Here is a 22804-nt window from a genome sequence, read left to right as displayed (position 1 = left end):
TCTGGACCAAGAATCATGCTGGTTTAAAACATATACACCCTCCTGGAGAACATTTCTACCAGGTCTTTCCATCTCGCTGGCGTCAAATTGTGTCTTTAGAAGTTCATTCCATTGATTATATCAAGCCAGCTGTTTCAAGAAGATGGGGAACATGGTAAGACCAGTGGGTTCCATGAGCATCGACAAGTTGCCTCAATTCATTTGCTGTGAAGTGAAGTGCTGCGGGATACCACACGGGTGGACAAGATATTTGGTCAATGCACAGATGGTAGTTTTAGCAGAAGAATTGCTTGCAGGGAAGGCAAATCCAGAGTAAGTGCCTAGTTCAGTAAGAAGTAAAGAATGACCTTATCATGACGGAAGTGATCCGATGCAATCAGCCTGCCACCAGGTTGCCTGTTTATCACCCTGGGGAGTGGTCCCAATATCTTGCGTTCGCTGTTTGTCTCTGCTGCTACCATATTCAATACTCAGCAGTAGCCGCGCCAGTCTTGATGAGTGGAAGTCCCAGGTTTGTGAGTCCATGCACCACACCTGTCCCTACCGCCAGAGCACCTTTGCTCCTGTGTGCCCATTGAGAAAGGAGCCAAGTCACTGGGGAAAATGAATGACTGGATTTCACAGAATGAGCGATCCTGTCTGTTTTATTGTTAAAATCCTACCCCACAGAGTTAGCACTTTGATGAGCATTCCCACGAATCGCAATTATCTTTACAGTTTTGGTCCATTCAGAGAGGTCTATCCACACACCTCTTCTCCAAACTTCCTTGTCACCTGTTGTCCAATCAGGCTCCTTCCAGGTTCCTGACCATTGGGCAAAGTCATTGGTCACAGCCCATGAATCACTCACTATACAGTGACACATTTGGCAATTTATCTTTCCAAGCAAACTGAACTACTGAGTACACTGCTCAAAGTTCTGCCCATTGGGAGAATTTCTCATCAGTACTGTCCTTCAGGGAGGTCCCAGAAAGGGGCTGCCACCCTGCTGCTGTCCACTTCAATTGGTACCTGCCTATTGTGCAGAACCCTTGGTAAAGCACAAGTTCTCTCTTCTTCACTCTTCTGATGTTAAGGAAATTCCCATGAGGTCATTGGTACAGACTGAGAGAAAGATGGCACTGTGACAGGAGTGAGAAACAGGCATTTAGTCCACTTCATCATGCAGTGTGTTAGTTTGGGTACTTTAGAGAAACAAATCCATAGAAACTCATGTATAAGGGAGAGTTTTATATAAAGGGTAAGTGCACATCAAGAAAACATCCCAATCCAGTGCTGCCCGAGCACACAAGTCCAACATTAACCCATATGTCCAACACCAATCCACAAAGTCCTGATTTATCTCACAAAACACACGCAATGACGCCAACTATAGGAGGAAAGCCGAGTCAGTGAACGTGTAAGCATCTCAGAGCTGACAGGTGTCTCCACATGGCTACTCCAGCACCCAGGGCTGCATCGGGGTAGGTCCATGTGGCTTCTCCTCAGGGATGTCTTGCAGGAAGTGAGCCTTGCCAGCTAAAGCAGGGAACTGGCTAAGGCAGCTGCACCCTGGTCCAACCATCACAAAGCAAGGGACCCGAGAACTAGAAAGGCGAGGCTCACTGATCCATTTATCCCTCTGCCCTTCCATTAACCCACATGTGTTTATCAGCCAGGTTGGCACAATAAATGAACTACCTCAGGCAACTTACTCATATCTCCAGGTCTTGCTTGAGCCCTGTCTCCTAGACACTACTTTCCTTGGAGTAGTATATGGGCTGCTACTGTTCATGTCCAATTTTTATGACTCTGTGGATCAGACAACCCAGTTCATGATGGGCAACTCACTTCACAGAATGACTTACTGGCCAAGTTGAGGTGTTTTGTCTTCCCTTAGGCCCAGGAACAGATCAAATGCTGTTTCCAACAGGGGAATAGTTGGATACACTTCTGTTTACCCATAGCTTTTCTAAAAAATTCCAAGGTTCTGCATTCTTATTCACCAACAGGGGCCTACCAAAAACTCCAGACTGCAATTCTATTTGCTACTGACACATCAGGCACAATTGGATGACCTGGGTCATATGACCCAAGTGATAGAGCGGCTTGCACACCAGCCTGAACATGATGCAGAGCCTTCTTTTGTTCTGGACCCTACTTCAAGCTGCAAGCTTTCCAGGTCACTTGATGAATAGGTCAGAGTAACACATCTGAGAAGTTCAAGCTGCACAGAAAGAATTTGTCAAAAGCAAGGCTCCAGGAATTGGTGGAATACCAAATGAAGTGTTTCGACAAGCTGACGAGGCACTGGAAGCATGCACTTGTCTGTTCCAGGAAATTTGGAAGAGAGCTACTTGGCCAACTGACTAGAAGAGATTTGCATTGGTACCCATTCCAAAGAAAGGTGACCTGACACAATGCTCAAACTATCGAACAATATAATTAATATCACAAGCAAGTACAATTTTGATGGCAACGAATGTGCTTGACGCAATGGATGGATGTATGGATTGTGATAAGAATTGTATGAGCCCCCAATAAAATTATTTATTTAAAAATCAGCAGACCCAACTGAGGCACATACTGCCTCCATAATTCAAAGAGGTTCACTAGACATTGACCTTTCTTTTTAGTTGTCGGAGGGCCTAGATGCAATAACTTATCCTTTATTTTGGTGGACATATTCCCCACACAACTTCATCTCCAGAAATTTCACTGAGGTGAGAAGGGCCTGAGATTTTGTTGGTTAATTTTCTGTGGTCTCACAAGCAGATATTTACAAATAAATCTAAATTCATTGATGCTTCTTTCAATCAGCATAATGTCAGCAATGTAATGGACCAGTATGGCATTTTGTAAAAAGAAAAGTTGACTAAGGTCACTGTCTACTAAATTAAGGCATAGGGCTGAAGAATTTATATACTCGTGTGGTAGTACATAATCTGTTGCCAATTTGAGAGTATTAAAAGTGAAGGGGTGGAGTTTAGTCTGTCAATCAGGTCGCAGCTTGGTGACCTCATTTGGAGGCACTAAGGAGATAAATAGCTCGCTGGAGGCAGGACACACACTCACTCACTGTGAGACATGACTGATGATGAGCTTGGTAGAGCTAGCTGATGCAGCCAGATCTTTGGAGCTGGAAGAGCCACGTGGAACCCCATGCCAGTGCTAAGATGCTACCACCACTACTGGATCCACAAGACTTTCCACCCACTGGCCTGTGATCTTCCTGTACTCGGTGTCATTGCCTGTGGTACATCAGTCTGAAGAGGAACTTACAGACTGGACATATGGGCTAATGACTTGATTTGGACTGGCCTGTTCTCTCATTATACAATTGCCCTTTTATATAAAACTCTCTTTTATACACCTATGAGCGCCTATGAATTTGTTTCTCTAGTCTACCCAACCAACACAACTCATGAAGGAGTATTGTGAAAGTGTACTGTTGTCTTTGCCAGCTGAATGCAAACTTTTTCTGCTGGTCCTTTAGAGCCAGAATCGAGGAAAAGGCACTGGCTAGATCAGTAATTGCACACCAGGTACCAGATGAAGTGTTAATTTGCTCAAGCTAGAAAATCATATCTGGGACAGCAGTTCCAATACAAGTCATCACCTTAAGGTTGCGATCATTTAATGTCATTCTCCAAGACCTGTCTAATTTTTGCATAGGCAAGTTAAATGGAGATGTGGTAGGATTCACGACCACATTCACTTGAATTCTTCAAGTTTTGGATGGTGGCACTAATTTCTGCAATCCCTCTAGAGACGTGACATTGCTTTCTTGGTTTACTATTTTCCTTGGCAAAGGAAATTCTAGTGGCTTCCATTTGACTTTCCCTTTCATAATAGCTCTTATTCCACATTTTAGGGACCCAATATGAGGGTTCTGCCAATTGCTGAGCATATTTGTTCCAATAATGCACTCAAACGGGAAATTACTACAGGGACCCACTGTGGGATGCTCCTGAACTAAGACCCCATTCATAACTTGACTTCAATACACCTCCATTTTGACTGGGGGGGCCTTCAAAACATTTTGGATCTCCTGGAATGAGTGTCAGTTCAGAGCCAGTGGTCCGTAATCTCTGAAATTTGTTATTATTTCTTGCTTTCTTGATTTGATACATTTCTTTCATATACATATATAAGACAACTCAGCCTAGCACAGCCCCAATGACCCAATCTTGTGTATGTGATTCCCATAAGATAGGGACTTCCTTGTGGGCAGCTAAGGACACAGCCTGGCTTAGACATGTAGGAGAAATGTGGAGTAGATAGAGCTGTCATCGAGCATTCAAGAGCTAGCAAACATCCAGCTCCCAAATATGTGAGAGAGGGCAGCCAAATTCAGCAATGTCATGTACTCAGTTGAACAAAGATGTGTGGGTAAAGCCAATTGAGACCAGAAGGATCATTCATAGACTTGTGAGCAGCAATAAAATGACTCCTGTTTGAAGCCACTACATTTTGGGGTCATTCATTTTAAGTAAAAGTTTACTGTTATACAAAGCTTTGCCTCTCTTCAAGCGAGTCAGAAGAAACAGGAATAAAGCACAGGCTTTGGCAACTTTATAACTTCTTTGACAGGTTCTGAAATGCAGATTCGGTCTTGTTCATTCCCTTTCTTTGTCTCTTTTATCTTTTTCAGTACATCTGGAGTGTGGTCTGCTTATTAATAAACAGAAATTCACTAAAAATGCACATTTCTGGCATTTACAATCATGAATTGCACTGGGTGTTTGAGCACTGAGGATGTTCCTCAGGGAGTCTTGCTTACAGGTGGAACCAAAGCTCCAAGATAACCCTTAGCAAACTTCTAACCCTTAGCAAACTGCAGTGTGGGAGAACCCATCTCCACCTAGTTAGTGTCACACAACTTCAAAATATTGTTCCTTTTAATTGACTAGAAAGAAAACCCTTCACAGCTTGCCCTATGTAAGAGTTTACAAATACACATCTGTCATGGATTGAAGGGCGTCTCTCCCAAATGGGCTGAAATTCTAACCATATACCAGAGTGTGGAATCCTGTCTGAAAAGACGGGCTTTTGTTATGTTAATGAGGCCGTAGACATGTAAAGTGTTATCTTAAACCTAATTTTTCTGAGTTATAAGTATCAGCATTGGTAGAAAGACAAGCAAAATCGAGGATGATAGATGCTATGAGAAGATTGCCAAGAAACTTTGGGGTGCCAGGGTTACTGACGCTGGGGTATAGGTATTCCCCCAGTCCACAGAGACCGAGTTTTGTCCTACAGCTGATGCCCCCAATTTAAACTACTAGCCTCTAGATTCTGAGAAAATACATTTCTGTCCTTAGAGACACTCTCGTGTGGTATTTGTGTTACTGTAACACTAAGGAACTAAGAAAGCATCTTCACATATATAAAAACTTATGATACATTTAACCGATTGATGACAAAGACTCTGTTTCCCCATGGGAATCACATTGGACACTTTAAAAATAACATGATACTTGGACCTAACCCCCCGAAATTCTTGTTTATTTGGTATGTAGTGTTGCCTAGATGCCAGACTTTTAAGAACTCCCTAAATGATTTGAAGATGCAGCCACATTTTTAAACCATGATTCTAAATTCTGCTGTGCAAGTCTATTCCTAGTTAAGATAAGAAAGAACAAAAACCTGCTCTGTGTGGGGTACAGTAGGTTAAGCATTGGGCTGCTAATCAAAAGGTTGTTAGTTTAATCTGACAGCCGACTGTCTGTTGCAGTCAAGGTTGACAGTCCCAGGAACCCTGGAGAGCAGCTCTGTCCTCTGTCGTACAGCATTGCTATCTGTTAGAATTGATGCAAGAGCAGTGGGTGGCGACGCATAATGGCCCCAGTCACTTGCTTTTTTTGTAAGCCGTCTAGCTCAAGTTAATAGAATTTTCAATCTCCTGGATTCATGCTAACCATATTCCAACTTGAAGAAACTGCGGGGCATAGAACGGTTGGTTAAATCCTCATAGATGGCAAACACATTGGATTTTCTGGCAAAAATTGGATGATTTGGATATTTTAAATATGGGTTTTTGATAAATATAACATATTCTGGGCGTAATCTTCACAGGGCAGGGACTACTAATTGTCCTGTCTACAATTGAGGGTTGAGCAGAGATTTAAATGAAGACTATTAGTATAATTTAACCAAGAGGTCTCTTGATCGTTTTTAATCTGGTTGGTGGTGGTCTAACTTCACAAACATCATCGTGTGTAAATGCCCTTGAATGAAGTACCAACCCTGATATAGTGTGTTGTGATGATACATGGGCTTGTATCACTTCCTTTTATTATTTGACATTTGGATTAACAATTTCTCAACTCCCTTGGTGCCGCTCTCAGCCAATGCACAATCACCATCTGCCTATCAGTGGGGGCTTGTGCATTGCTATGAAGCTGTGTAGGTCTCACTGGAGTTTCCAGACTAAGCTGAAGTAGGGAAATGAAAAAGGCCATTTGATTTAGTGCCAAGCCTCAGCAGCAAACCCCCTATGGATTACAAGGGTCCGATTGTTAGGATTCTTGAGCAGGTAATACCTCTGTTCTTGGCTTCACCCAAGGAAAAAATTCACGATGACGCCCGTTTGGTAACCCAAGTGGGTTTTTATGAAGGACAGGACGCGTTTCAGGTTTTACAGTATCAACGGGCTTCATAACTGGGCCCGAACCACCGGGAAACCTTAGAGGTTGAGAGCATGTGGGTCAAGCCTTCCCCCTCTACCTGCCTCTGACCAGGAGCAGGAAAAGAGAGAGCATCCCAGAGCGTGCTGTCTGCCATTATTCTAGCTCACCCCTTGCCTGGGGGAAGACGTGGTTGAAGGTATTGGTTGACCCAATTGGCTGAGTTAGGCCCACCTGGGTGATGTCATGAGCCTGGGCCTAGTTTGACGCGCCCAGGTGTATCTCCCACCTGGCTTGGGGCCTTGAGTATGAGCATGCTCAGTTTGGAGTCTTCATAGGTGTCTAATGATTGCCTGATTTTTTCCCCCAGCCTCCTTTATGGGGGCCTTTGCAGGCATGGGAGGGACAATCCTCTGTCCCTCAGCTAGCCACCCAACACAATCTGCAGTGGCATCACAGGGCTGGTACAGGGCTGGAAAACATTTTGTTCACTTGTACATGAGTCAAGGGCCAACTAAGCAGCAATGACTAACAACAAAACAAAGATGGAGCCAGAATGGAGCACTGGAGACTGATGCTTAAAAGTTTTTGGGGGGGGAAAAGAAAAAGCCAAGTACTTTTAAAAACTGTGAGTGTAATCACCTAATCAAGCACAGTCTGAAACACCTCTTCTCCTGGACTCGATCTTTCCTGCTGAGCCCTGATTGTGATTGGGAATTTGAACATGCCAGTGCTCATAATTGCTTATATATGGTAATTAGAACAATATAAACATCAACAAACATACAACGATAATTGAGTACTTACTCTGTTCCTGACACTCTGCTAACACCTTTATAAGCATGTTTCTTATTGAGTGCCAGAGTGTCAATTCCAACTATGGCGATTTTATAGCACCGCGTGGACACCTTTCTTGGAGTGTAATCTGTCTAGGTCGTTGGACTTCCCCACTCCCTTCTACCCTTCCCTCCTGCAGAACCAAAGGCAGACTTGAAGTGCCACCCTTCTGGTTGGACATTTGTGACATCAGGTCACTTGTTACAGACATTAGTTTATTTCATTCAATTCTTACAATTGCCTTGCAAGGTGAAGGATAGTATCGTCTGCGTTTTGTACACAAGGACACTAAAGCACAGTAAAGTGAAATGACTCAGCAAGGTCCCTCAACAAATAAGCAATGGATGCAGTGCGAGGCAAGACTGGATTCTTGGCCAGCAGACATGGGACAGCATTGCTATCTGCAGCGAGCGTTCTACTGTAATGGTACTTACCAGCATCCGTTTAGGCGGCGCACTCAGTACCAACAGGGTTAGAGAGAAACTTCAAAATATTCCAATCCATCCGCTTCATTGTATGGGAGGAGGAACCTAGTCCCAGGGGGAAAAAAATGAAGCATTTGTTTCAGGTTATTGTGTAAGTTTGTGGCACCAATAAAATTAAAAACCCATAACTCCTTAGAGCGTGTGTATATAGTTCTACAGACAATTTAAAAAATGGACTATTACCCATAAAACCCAACTTTAGAGAATGTTTTCATGTTGCACCCCATGTGCAAAATAAACAGCTCAGTACCTGGTTCACAGTGGGTACTCAAAAATGTTAGTACTTTCTTTGGTATTTTCATTAAATAGCCTTTTCTATTAATTATTCAGAAGAATTAAACTTGACCTTTGCTCAGCACATCCACTTTAAAACCCTTTTTCTTCTTGGCTTGCTTTGCTATCTTTCCACTTCTGACCAGGTTTTATTTGGGCCCCATCTCCCTCAAGGCGTCTTCTTTTCACCTGTTTCTTAAAGCTACTGTTTCTGGAACATCTCATCCTTACCAGTCTAACACCTTTATAAGCTAAAGCACAGTAAAGTGAAATTACTCAGCAAGGTCCCTCAACAAATAAGCAAATGGATGCAGTGCGAGGCAAGATTGGATTCTTGCCTGGGCAATCCCTTCATCATCTATTACTTTATCTACTTTCTTTGTGCCAACGTGTGCAAAACCGCATCTTGAACAGAGGCAACCTCGCCTGCGCTCCAGTCTTATCTTCCAAATAAGCCTGGATGTTCTCCTCTTTAAGGATGTCGGACAACATGATCCAATGTAGCATTCACAAGGAGGCTCTGGCACCAGTAGATGATCTGTTTGGACAAGTGGAGTTTTAACTCAGATGCCCCAATTATATCACTCAGCCCCACTCCCAGGTGTTTATAAACACCACAGGCAAATCTAAATCGACAGAGAGATGGTCAATTATTGCATCTGCCTGGCTTGCGGGCCAGATCCAGACGTTATCCTTAAAAAGATTGATTTTAAATCCACTGTATGTTTGGGAGATCTAAAAGTCTTCTCTGTTTTTATTGCTTCTGTAGGAACAACTATATATTTATGTACATGTACGTATCGTTGTTGCTCATGTTTGGGTTCATTGACGTTGGCTCTGACTCGTGTCCATGCGCTGCATGATGGAAGGAAGCATTCTCCGATCCTGCATCCACCTTCCAATTGTTATGTCAAAATCCATTGTTCCTGCCATTGGGTGAATCCATCTCTTTGAGGGGCTACCTCTTCTTTGGGATGCACTTTTACAAAGCATGATGTCATGGTGACCTGTCCAGTGACGGATCCCTCCTGATCAGATGGCCAAAGTGTATGTGAGGCGAAGTCTTGCCACTCCCTTCTAAGGTCCATTCCAGCTGTACTCTTTTTAGAGACAGCCATGTTCATTTTTCATGGTGTATTCTATATTGATATGTGTACACACACGTATTTATTTTCCTTCTTTACAGCACAGTGGGGAGTGGGGTAGAACAGTGAGGAAGTCACCAGACTCAACATATTTATTCCTAACATGAAAAAAACCTCCACCACTAACACACTCCTAGAGTCAACTGTTTATCAAAGTGTTCACTGGTTGTGTCCTGTTGCCATGGAAACACCCTAAAGTGCCCAGAATCATCCCAACTACCGATCTTTCTATAGGAGCATGTCATTGAGTAAGGTGACATTTTTCTCTCCTCCTGCCTTCCAGATATACAGAGCCATCAAAGAGTCATCTGAGGGTAAGTGACTGGAGGCAATTATCCAATGGAAGTGAAAACAGGCAAAATCATGTACATTTCTGATGAAGAGCAAGCCAACCCCCACTGCATTTGCCAGTGCCACAGCCCACAGAGAGGAAAATGGCTCTTCCAAGTGTGTTTAGCAAGGATGCTTAATGTTAACTTTGGTGTGGATATTCTTTCTGGGTCAGGATTTTATTTTCATGCTGTTGCGGTCTCCGTTGTTAAATTCAATTTCCTACAAGCAGAAAGTGCATTATTTTTGTTTTACTGTACTGTGGATGTGGAAAAAACATGTAGAGAAGAAAGACAAAGTTTATTTCTAACTTTCACCCGAGTTATCAATCAACCTTCCCACCCTAACATGGAATTGTCTTAATATTAGTATTATTTCATATTCTTTTTGACCATGGATCTTTGCCTATATGTTTAAGTGCTTAATTAGTGCTATTATTTTATGAAATCCAAAGAACAACAGGTGTAAATTCTTTCATTGAAGATCTCCATTGCTTAGCATTTGCTAATGTATAAAATTGAAACTTATCTCCTCACCGAGTTTTCCATTTTTAACACAGAAAGTGCAACATTACGTTTAAAAGCTTGAAATCTATGCAGAATAGTAGGAAGGGTAGGAGTCAGACAATACTTGGAGTTTAAACTTCCTTTGCATATCATCGCTGAGTGACCTTGACCTAGTCATTTTTCACCCGGTGGCTTTAGTCTCCTTCTCTGTAGGTCAGGGATGGCATTCCTCGCTCCTGGGTTGCTTTCAGTAAACTGAAGGCCTCAGGAAGACCACTTTAGTGCCTCTTGTCTCCCCTGGGACAGAATTCACCAAGGGTCAATTCTCTTGTGTTGGGTGTGACTATATTGGGTGATAAGGGCATGTACTCAGAGGGTGAAATGCCTTCTCGTCAGCACAGAAGGGGATCTGAGAGTGTTTGCACGAAGTCAAGGTCATTGTCATTTGGTTTCCCTTGGACTACTCCAATTGGAGCACTGCTGTTCTGAGCATTGTTTTAAAATCTCCCCTCTGATGCTCATTCCTCCTCTTCTCCCGATTTGTGGTTTTTACAAATGCCTGTGGATACCAATGCAGGCTCATTCATTTTCTTCCTCCCCACCTCCCCCTTGATACCAGGAGGGAAGGGTGACATCTATAAAATTAGTATGCAAGATCCTTTACAAAGCAGTGATACTGCTTTGTGGCAAAGACATTCTGTTAATGTAGACCCTTAAGAATTTAACAGCCTCCCGGCACTAGCAGGAAGAGAGGGAACATCAGTCTCAGCCCTCGGTTTTGAACTAACAAATAAAAAGCTGTCCTGCAGGGAAGGAGGCATCTTGGAGACTACTTCATGGTCCTCGCTCTGAACTTCAGTCTTTATCACATCCTGTTCTTGAATGGTAGGATTGATGGATGACTTACATGGTAGCCAGACAAAAGAAGTGCACGCACTTGACTCTGGAGCCATAGAGCTTTCCTTCCTCCGCACAGCACACACAATGTCAGAGTCTCCAACGAGAGTATGGCTGTGCATGGCCGACTTTGTGGTCAGCAGCCCAATTTAGCTGCTCTCATGACAATTTATGGTGTCTCAAGCCCTATAAGGGCGGCTATGAGTTGGAATCAACTTGATGGTGGGCGGTGGGTAATAGGAAAGTTAGGGCTACATTAAGTCACTCACAGCGGTTTATGGATCTAGGATCTCAGTGAATTCTGTTTTTCCCAATAGCCACCTGTGCGCTCATGGAGCGCTGAGCCCAAGGATCAGGCAGATCAGAAAAGCCATGCCTCATCCCACTCCATTCCGCGCGTTAATGGCATAAAATCCCATTAGCGCACTCCAGGGGTTCGTTTCAAAACAGACAATAGCTTGTGAATCAGCCTGCCATGAATAATCATCGGGCAAGGTGGAAATTACGTAATCCAAAAAAACTAAGCAAAGGATTGTGAAGGCAGTTATGTGAGCTCATACCTATTTCTGCCTTCTGCCTCAGGGGCAAGGGGTGGGGGTGGTGATACTGTAAGACCATCAATAAGCTCATTTTCATATTTTTGTTTAATTGCCATAGCTGAATTCTAATGAACAGGCCAGCATAGGTATCTTAAAGGAGAAATTAAGTTTAAGCACTGAATTATACATGTAGAAGTTGTGGAAATGGAGAATGTTTTGTTGTTTATATTTCTGCCACAATTAGAAAAGTAATAATTGCATGAATAACCACGAGTACAAGGCAAAAGAATATGTTCTGGAATTGAATGTGATGATACTGGTACAACTCTTGTTGATATGATTGATTTATTGGGTTATGTGACATGTGGATGAAGTGCTAATAAAACTGTTAAAATAATTTTAAGAATCTTATTATAATCATTATTTTGTAAATAGATGAAAATAATTTTATTCTTCAGGCACCCCTGTTTTGCAACCATCCTTTGTAAAAGAAAGCTTCCCATATGCTGTTTTATTATGACCAAATTTCAAGTGTACATGGATTGTCTTAAATTTCTATCTATAGCCTATTTTCTTTGTTTACTTTTAGATTTGCTCTTTCAATAGTTGGCTCAAGTTTAACACATTCAACTGCATCTGAAATCAACAATCAGTATGCTTCTCATCCTTTATTTTGTTTCAGATACATTATCAACATAGTCACATATCTTTTTCTCTTTTTAGCACGCATTCACATCAACAGCGTAAAATCTTATTACCCCAAGCTAATGATGTTACAGTCTTTATTCAGGCTTTGTGTCTGCAGTCATCCCATCTTCGCCTTCTGCTTAGGGTACGATAGTTTGTCTCAAATAATGTGCTCATGTAACTAATGTGCACACACAGTAATGTGCCTGACACGCATCAGAGATTAAAGCACAAGGGAGTTGTGTTGCTTGCAATGAAACATGTAATGGGTGTGTCATTTGTGTACAAATATGGTAATCTTAAAATAGTAACGCTTTGCTTAACTGCCTTAAATCATTTACTATACAGAAATAAAAAAACCACTGAGTCTAGCATTTAAAGCCCCAATTACAAAGGCCTAGATTTTTCAGAGTTATCTTTTTTTAACCCCTCATGTGCCCATTTCACATCTGCCCTATACTTCTGTAAGAAGGGCTTCACCAGCGTTACTGAGCAACGTAATTTCCTCAGCATCTGACCATACCAGAGTGTATGAGGAGTTGAGCCTGATTGTAATTTTCTCAAAGCTACTTGGGGCCAAGAATCCTTGGTGGTACAAAACATTTGAAAAACATGGACAAAAGGGTGTAGGTTCAAGTTTATCCAGAGGTGCATTGCATAGAAGTCCCAGTGATTTAGTTTATAAGAAAGCATCCACTGAAAACCATAAGGAGTACATTTCTACTCTGGCACATATGGGATCACCATGAGGTGAGTTGACTGACTGGCAACCGGTTTCTATGCCCTATACAAGTGAATTTACCCAGAAGTACCTGGAAAGAGATCTCTTTGTAACAGAATGACCCCACTGCACTGTAGAGTTGCTTCTGAAAGGTCTCAGGTTTGACAAGCCTATGGAGGACCATTCTATTCTGCATGTGTGGGGTCAACAGGAGTTGACATGAGCACCACAACAAAGAGGGCCTGGGTTTTGTTTGTCTCTGTGCTGATGAAATGCTACTCTGCAGAGAGAAGCCATAAATGGAGCCTAAGTGCCGAAGAAAGCAGAGTCCAGAAGATGAAAGAGGTGGGACGCAAATGTTTGGCTCTTGAATGAGCACCTGTTACTCACTCACTCGCTCGCTCCCTCCCTCACTCACTTGCTCCCTCCCTCACTCGCTCCCTACCTCACTCACTCACTCACTCACTCACTCACTGCCATTGAGTCGACGCCAACTCATAGCAACCCTAGAGCACAGGGTAGAAGTTCCCTTGTGGTTTTTTGAGACTGTAGCTTACTGTGTATCAGAATAGAAAGCCTCATTTTTCTCCTAAGAGGTGGCCAGTGATTTTGAACTGTTGACCTTGTGGATAACAGTCCAACTCCTGACCACTAGGCCACCAGGACTCATATTCTCAGGTCTATACAATTATGAGGCCAAGTCTGCCCTTGGGTTATATAAAGTTCTATGGTTCTCAGGATGGTTGGATGTTCTTAATGAAAATGTGTTTGAGTGGATGTCTGTTTCTTATAACCAAATAGTTTCTAGGAAATTCCATAGGGACAACTAGATAAGCTTTCTTAGAAGATGGAAATGACTATCACCACCTTCCAAAAAGGCCCTCAGCTCTCTTCTCCTGCATGCACCTCAGAAGCCCTTGGTTCCATCCACACTTCCGTAGTCGCTCTACTCTCAGGATGAAGCAGCTTTTAGCAAATCTGCAATCTGAAAGGGCCCAGAAAGCTTAGACGTTAACTTGTGAGTTCTTGGATCTTTATATCAATTATTCATGAGATAAGAAACAGGAAAACCATTTGTCTTATTGTATAAGTAAGCAGAACAAAACTAACCTTCCTCCATACTTAGGAATGAGTGAACTCATGCAGCAAAATAAGAGGCATTTGAGGCAGTTGAACTAAGTCTTAGCTGTTCAGTCCTCACTTGACCAGCATCTTGCCTCAACCCCTGTCTCTATCGGATCCTGCTTTTTGGGTGATTTTAGTTATGTCATCCTATGACTCCATTTTGCTCCTATATCCTATGCAAAACAGGTTCTGACAGTGTGATCGATTGACTTTCAGAAGTCAATCACTGGGCCTTTCTTTCTACCTCTCTCAGTCCGGAAGCTCCTCTGAAACCTGTTGAGTGTCATACTAGCAGGGACGCTTCCACCAACAGATGGCTGTACTTGAGGTGCATTGGCCAAAAGTTGAGCCCTTGTCTCCCATTTCGATTGTGGGAAATTTACCATGGAATCATTACTGACCACAGACCTCACAATGCAAACAGTTGAGCACTCAAATACCAGCAGAACGGTTGGAGGTTCCTATCCACCCAGAGGATCTTCAAAGGACAGCTGATCGTTTACCTCTGAAAGTGCTCAACCTTGAAAACTCTGGAGTTCAATTCTATTCTGCACAGAGGGGACCATCAAGAGTGGGGTTGATTGGACAGCAATTGAAAAAAAAATAAAACAGCAGTAAATTCTGGAATGGAGCCTACTTTCCAGACAAGGCTTCCTTGGATGGAGAAGTAATGGCCATCATTTTGCCTTGCCTCTTGTGTTGTGTAGACCAGTTCTGGCTGCCCAATTGGCCAGTTCTGAGTGCCAACTCCCCCTGAATTTGCTGCCCGCTTTCTGCTCAAGGTCTCATTCATCATCATCATCATCACCATCCAGTGTATACAAATTCATTGATTAAGTGGCATTTGGGCTATTTCCCCCAGGTCTGCTTTGATTCAAGTTGAAAGTCATCTCCCCTCTGTTTGCATGGATCTTTTGTGTGTGTGTGCGCTGAAGAACAATTTCAATTTCTCTCTTGTGTGTCTTAGAGAAACTTGCTGAACCATGTGCTTCAAGTGTTCAGCTGTGACTCTCATGTGACAGCTCTGTAATTATATTCCACCACAGAGCGGAAGCTGCTGGATGTCGCGGTTTCTCTCTCATCAAAGGCCGCAGAGGAAGTCCCCTCATTTGATCGCAAACGTTGTTTGGATTCTAAGATTCACTATATTGAGAACTTCCTTTTACAATATTACTTGCACATTTGTTCAACTAAAAAAAAAACACCCCAAATCCTTCTTTTTCAGTAAGTCTTTAATTTGGTGAAAATCTTATTTAACATTTCTGATGTGATTATATCATTTGTTCTGCTGGTGTCCTCTTTCCAGCCCTCTTACACTCTACCTTGCTGGTCTGCTGATAATTGATTTAACTTGTTGCTGATAATTGATTTAGCTTGTTGCCCGAATCCATCCCAACTCCTAGCCATCTGCCAGGATCTCCACTGAGTTCCCATGCTGTTACTGTAACATCTTTCTTCCAGGGGAAGTGCTGGTGGATTCCAATAGGCAACCTTACAGTGAGAGATCAAGAATTAACCACTGAACCACCAGGGTTTCTTAGACCGGACGTACTATTCTTAAAAACTTCTCCATGATTCCCAGGACTTGAAACTTGCTTCCCTAGATCTGTAGTAATTGCTCAAGTTCCTTGTATTTATCAAGCCTCCCAATTCAATGTCTTTTTTTCCCTCCTAATGTGCCTTGGCTCTACAAACAGCATATCTTTTATAATACAAACTCTGAAAAAAAAATCCTGTAATCAATATAACCATGGCAGGCCCTTTTCTCTAGACTTCCGGAAGCAAGACTTCTGCTCCAGGAGCTAGCTGCCAGACCACGGGTGAGCAGCCAAACCAAGGCCTGCCAATTTTCCTTCACTCTCTGGGAAACTTGACGGAGGAGGGCTGGGAGTGATTGCTTCATGTGGATTACGGAAATGGCAGCACTTTTTGGGAAAAGCCTGAAAACTGCCATTGAGGTTCAATGAGTAGCCCTCCTGAAAGCTCCTCCCAAGGCTTTGTTTCTTAACCCTTTCTGAGACACCACGGGTCACTCCAGTATCCTTTTAAATGTTCAAGATAAACTTAACAAAGATAATTTATCATTTTATGATTATAGAGCTCACTGACCATATGCCAAACAAGTGCCAAATGGTTCTCAAGAAACCATCTTTGGGGCAGCATATGATTTAACAGAACAATTGTAGTCAGACTCTCTGCGATTGAATTCTGGCTCGATTGTCACTGACTCATTCTGTGAACCTAAAAATATTTTGAATAATAATTTATCATCTTCATAGAGGTGTGCTGATGACTACATTAAATGAACAATGCACGCCAGATCAGTAATGCATTCTAAATGTTCAATAAATATTGGTTATATTTACTATCAATATTATTAGAATTTTATTATCTGCCTGAATGTCCCCTTAAGACTCTTACAACCAAGCAGCTTTCTGAATACTATGTCGATGTTGTTGTCTTCTTAACAATAAATGTTTCTATTGCTTTATACACATCAACATGCTATGATAGAGCTGCTGTAGCTAATTTCATGTTATTAGTCTGATTACATGGAGTCTGATTAGTCTGGTTAAAATTTCTACCATTTTCACTAAATTCTATCAGTAAAGTAAAGAGGAGATTGACTTTTCTTTTTTAGTTTTTTATAGTTATTTAACTAAATAACTTTTATAATTATTTATCTTAGCAATACATTTCTTTTTCCTTCAGAATGTTTTTTATGCTCTAGTATTCTGTGAGTATAATATGGCAAATGAATAAGAAAATAATGAAAACATCAAGATGGTGAAGACATTGGGTGGTTGAGAGAGAGAGAAATACTTCTAAACTGTCAGCATAGTATAAAGGCTGCATTCTTAATACATGCTAACACTCCTCAGCCTGGCTTTTTATAAGTCTTCCAGCAAACTTCTATGTTTGGCGAGAGAGTTTTGTTTCTACTTTGGATACTACTTTTTAACATATATTAAGAGGACATTACATGTTCTACTAACTGAGATTTTCGACTTCGGGTAAGATTAAACATTAAACAGAAGATTAAAAAATACCTCTTGCCACCTAAGTCAATTGCCTGCCTGTTTAAATAGTAAGACCAAATAGGAGTAAATTTTTAAATAAAATGTAAATCTAAAAGAACCACAGAGCTTATAAAGAAATCAGAATTGTAATTTTGAGGCTAGAACCTAAGTTGTTTTTTTCCAGAAAAAAAAAAAGATGTAGTTTTTTGCTACATAATGAATTTACTAAGCAGAATGTGTCTAAGTACAATACGTATTAAATTTCTTTCAATTCTAGATCTCTGTCATTTTGTTTCCAATTAGTTGCCGTTAAATTTAGAAATGACAGTGAGCAGGTCGGTGTCGGATTTTCTGAAAATAGGGTCATGCCATGTGCTGCCGCCCGGGTGGCTCCGAGTCATGGCAACCCGAAGCGTAACAGGGAGAAGTGCTGTCTGGTGCCGTGCCAGCCTTACGAAGATTGGGAGGTTTGAGCCCATTGCTGTCTCTGTTGTGCCAATCGATCTCAGTGAGGGTTTCCCTCATTTCCACTTATCCTCGGCCCAACAGAGGCTTTTCCCAGCAATTGCTCTTTTCTGTTGAAAATGGACAGATATACTCCTTATGTCATAGCAATAAAGATAAATGAATTAAACTTTCAAGTTAAAAGAGATTGGAATAGTATATTTAAAAAGGAATATATAACTATACGCTACCTACAAGAGACTCATTTTTTATTCTAAGACACAAATAGGTGGAAAGAAAAATGGTGGAGAAAAGATATACCATGCTGAGTAATTAAAAGAGAGATGTAGGGGCTAAACTCCAGACAAAATATCTGACAAAAACAGACTAAGACAAAAACTATTTCTAGAGCCAAAAAAGTATGTTATATTGCTGATAAGATCAATCCATTATGCTGATATAATAAACTGCAAACCTGTACACACCTAACAAGGATCCTTGTGGTGCAAGCAGCTAAGCAGTAGACTGCTACACAACATTTAGCCAGTTCAAAGTCTCCACCCCAGCTCGAGTAGTTCCATGGAAGAAATGCCTGGCAATCTGCTTCTATAAAGACTGCATCCAAGAAAAAGCCCTATAGTGTAAGTCTACTCTGCTCCATGGGTTACTATGTGTTGAAATCACTCAATGAGACCTAACAATAGCAACATTTACCTAATGTCAGAGCCACAAAATACATGGAGCAAAACTGACAAGGAGAAATAGTTATATATATTTATATAATATAAATAACTGTACATAGTTTATATATACTATACTTTATATGAATAATAATACCTGGAAAGTTCAATATTCTACTTTGACTAATTGAAAGATCAAATAGAAATCAGCAAGAAAACATCAGACCTGAACAATGAACCAATTAGATGTAACAGATATGCATAACTTTGCTATTCTGGCCATCAATGATGGATTCTACCATTTGTAAATAAGACCAGAATATTCATTTTCATCAAGTGCACCTGGAATATTTTCCAAGTCAGACTATATATTTGCACCTACTGCCATCAAGTTGATTGGAACTCACAGTGATGCTGTATAGGACTTTGAAGACTGTCGATATTTATTGGCATCGAGAGCCTCATCTTGGTCCTGAACAACAGCTGGTGCATTTGAATCGCTGACCTTATGGTTGGCAGCCCAATACTTCACCCATAGCACCACAGTACTCCTAGATTATACACGAAACAGCAACAACAATAACAAAACTCCCAGAAAACAAAACCAAGCCCACCGCCACTGAGTAGATTCAGACTTACAGTGACCCTATAAAGGGTTTTTAGGCTGTAAATGTTTACTGACGCAGAGAGTTTCATCTTTACCCAAAGTGCCTGATAGGCTTGAACCACCAACTTTTCTAATAGCTGTCCAACACTTACCCAACGGCGCCACCAAAGCGCTTTACAAAAGGACTGATGTCCTACAATGATATATCTCCCTACAATGGAATAACATTAGAAATGAGTGACAGAAGGAAATAAAGTAAATCTAGAAATATGTCGCTATTAAGCTGCACATTCCGAAAACGATGGAAAAACGCAGAAGGATAAAAATGATTTCAGACTAATGAAAATTAAAACACATGCTCCAAACTTATGACGTGCGAGTATTAAATGCACAGAGATTTATAACTGTAAACGACGACATTGAAAATGATCTCAAAACTAAAATCAAACTCTCCTTCTTAAGAAACAATTAAAATCAAAGAAAGCAGAAGAAAATGAATGATGATGATCAGACCACGAATAAAAAATACATAGAGAATAGGAAAAAGAGTGGGGAAAATAAAACAACATAAAAATCCATTCCTTGGAAAGATCAACAAAATTGACAAACTGAACAAGAAAAGAGAGAAAGGGCATGCGAATCAGGAATTAGTAAAAGGAGAAATAGAAGAGCGAATCTTACTAATGATCTCAAGAAATTACAAAATAATTATAAGGAAATTTCTAACCAAATTAGATAACCTAGACAAAATGGATCAATTCCTAGAAATACACACATTTAAAAAGGTGGCTCAAGTATAATAGACAACAGGATTAGACCTTTAGCAGAAATTGAGTTAATCATAAGAGCATTTCCCCCAAAGAATGTCCAAGATCAGATAGCTATAATTGCAAGACTTGCACATTCAACAACTACAAAAAATTGCTGAAAGAAGTATGAAGGGACCTGAGTAAATGGAAAACATCCTATGTTCATGTTAGAAGACAATATTATTAAGAAAGTAATACTATGCTCAATTGATCTACATGCTCAGTACAATCCTTTTTATAGTTCCAACAGCCTTTCCTATGGAATAGGAGCCTAGGAGTGTAGTGGCTTAGTTGGGCCGTTACAGAAAGCTCACCACATTCAAATCCACCAACTTCTCTGTGGGAGAAAGTCGAGGCGCCTGTAAAGTCTGATCATCTCAGAAACCTTAGGAAGAAGTTCTGCATTGTGGAGTGAGAATTGACTGAATAGAAGTAGGTTTGTTTTGAGATTTCTTGCAGATGTGAAAGCTGATCCTAAAACCCACAAGAAAACACACCAAAGTGACCATATGGCACAGACTAGGAATGACCTTTAGATTTCCAACGCTGCAAATCTTTACAGGAACAGAAAGCCTGCCTCATCTTCCTTTCATAGAGTGGGTGGTGGGTTCAAAATGCTGACCCTGGAACTAACCACCTAATGAGTGACCTGCTACCAACAGGAAATACATGGGGCACAAAGCTGTCAAAACAACCTTGATAATAGAAAACAGAGTTGGAAAATGAACATTTCCTGTTCTCAAGAATGACTGTAAAACTATAGTACTCAAATCTGGTATTAACTGAAGGATGGACAAAAAAACATGTATTACACATCTATTATATAATTAAAAGAAAAAAATTATCCATTGGCAATTGATTTTCAGTAATTATTCTGCTAGTTCAATGAAGAGCATCATTCAACAAGCGAGACTGCTGTGGTTAGACACCATGGGATTGGTTCCAACTCCCAGCAGCTCTCTAGATCACAGGACCAACCACTGCCAATGCTGATGCCATGCTCACAATTCTTCTCACGTGAGAGCCCGTCCTTGTAGCCATTGCGTCCATCTTGTTGAGGGTCTTTATTTTGCTGCCCCTCTACTTTACCCACTCTAAGGTCTTTTCCAGGACTGGGCTCTCTTGATAACATGCCCAAAGTGCACGAGACAAAGTCTTGCCATCTTTGCCTCTAAGGAACATTCTGGCTGTACTTTTCCAAGTCAGATTTATTTCTTTAGCAGTTCATGGTATTTCCAATATTCTCCATCAATACAATGATTCAAATGTATTGACTTTTCTTCTCTCTTCCTTATTCAAGGTCCAACTTTCACATATACATGAGGCAATTGAAAATACCCTGGCTTGGGTCAGACACACCTTAGTGCTCAAAGAAACATCCTTATTTTCCAGTTATAAATGCTTCCATTTTTGAGGATATCCCTCTGACTTAGAACAAACACTCAAAAGGTAGGCACAGTAGCCAAGATTCATATTCTACACTGCAACTGTATGTCAGTGAAAAGAAGAAATGTACTTAAATTCAGTCAATGTTATATAAAATAAATCAAGTCAAATCACCAACAACATGGGAATTTATCAAAGACTCAAGAAGTCTGCCTAACTCACTTATTTTCTGCCTAATCAGGTTTGGGGAGGAGAGTTAAGTGATCATGTCTACCTTTCAGGAAGGGATTGTCTGAGAGGTTCATGGGTCAACACATGGAAGACTGGAAAGAGTGTGGATGACATAATTTGGAAGAAAATATAGAATTCAGTTTTGTATATGTTATTTTGGTAGTTTTCAACATATGGAAGTAATTTAAATTCATGAGACTGGATAAGATCAACAACGAAGTACATTAGTGAAATGACCTGGAACTGAGACTTGGATTATTTAATATTAAAGGGCCTGGGGAAAAGTAGAAACCTAATAAGGAGGCTGAAAATTGCTACCATTGAGACAATGCGAAAAACCAAAAGAGCGCAAAATATAAGCCAAGTGAACAGAGTGCTTTAGGAGGAGGGTACCTGCCGATGTTAAGTCCATGGCCAGTAGGGCAGTGCTAGCAATTGACTATGCCAATGTGGAGTCTTGGAATGGAATGGTGAGAATTAAAATCTGATTAGAACAGATTAAAAAGAGTGTGAAAAGAGGCATTAGAAAGAGCACAGGTACTACTTTTAAGACTTTTTTGTTGTTGTTGTTTTCTAAAGGAAGTAAAAGAATGGAGAGTTATCTAATGGGATAAATGGGGTCACAAAAAGTTATTTTATAATATTGAAGAAATATGAAGTTTAAATGGTTATGAATTTAATATTGAAGAAATATCATGTTTATATGGCTATGACAAGTCAAAACAAAGCAAATGTTTGATGAATTAGAATAGAGAATGGGCTTTGCCAGGTGAATATATTTAGTAGATGAAGAATGAATAGAATCTCTGGTACAAATGGAGGAATTAAATTCAAATAAAAGCTTGAGTATCTATTATATCATCTATTGTGACAGTGTATGTGGACAAATAGTCCAGGAGATGGGTAAAGAGTGGATACTGCAGTAAAAGCCTATATATTATGTTGACTGATTATTTTAATTTTCTCAGTGTAGTAAAAAATAAATTATCAGATCAGAGCAATGATGGGTGACGTTTCTGGAAGCTGTGGGGGGAAATCTGAAGCAGTTGCACAGTAGAGTGGGAGATTGAAATGAATCAGACAATTTGATTGCTTTTCAGAAGTAAGGGTCCACTTGGGACTTAAGATCTTAAATTTAAAGTCAGTTTTTGTTGTTGTTGTTGTTGTTGTTGTTGCTGTCTTTCTCAATTGTGCCTAATGGCAAAGTGCAGTTTGGGGTCAGCACAAAATTTGATGCCAGCATGTAGTTTAGCTAAGCAAGTATAATAAAGCAAAATGTAGTGAGGGGTATATAAAAGAGAATCATTTTCATAGCTTACTAAACTCATTGGGGTAAGAAAATAAGTGAGGAAATGGAGGGAATAAAGACAAACTAAAAAGTGGCAAAAATAACAACAAATATTTGGAGATTCTAGCAGTTCTATGCATAGAGCATATTGCAGTTGTAGAGAATGATCTAGAAATTGAAGTGATG

Source organism: Tenrec ecaudatus, chromosome 2 (assembly GCF_050624435.1).
Source record: "Tenrec ecaudatus isolate mTenEca1 chromosome 2, mTenEca1.hap1, whole genome shotgun sequence".
Taxonomy (NCBI): Eukaryota; Metazoa; Chordata; class Mammalia; order Afrosoricida; family Tenrecidae; genus Tenrec; species Tenrec ecaudatus.
The sequence above is the reverse complement of the archived record's forward strand: the minus strand, read 5'-3'. Positions refer to the sequence as shown.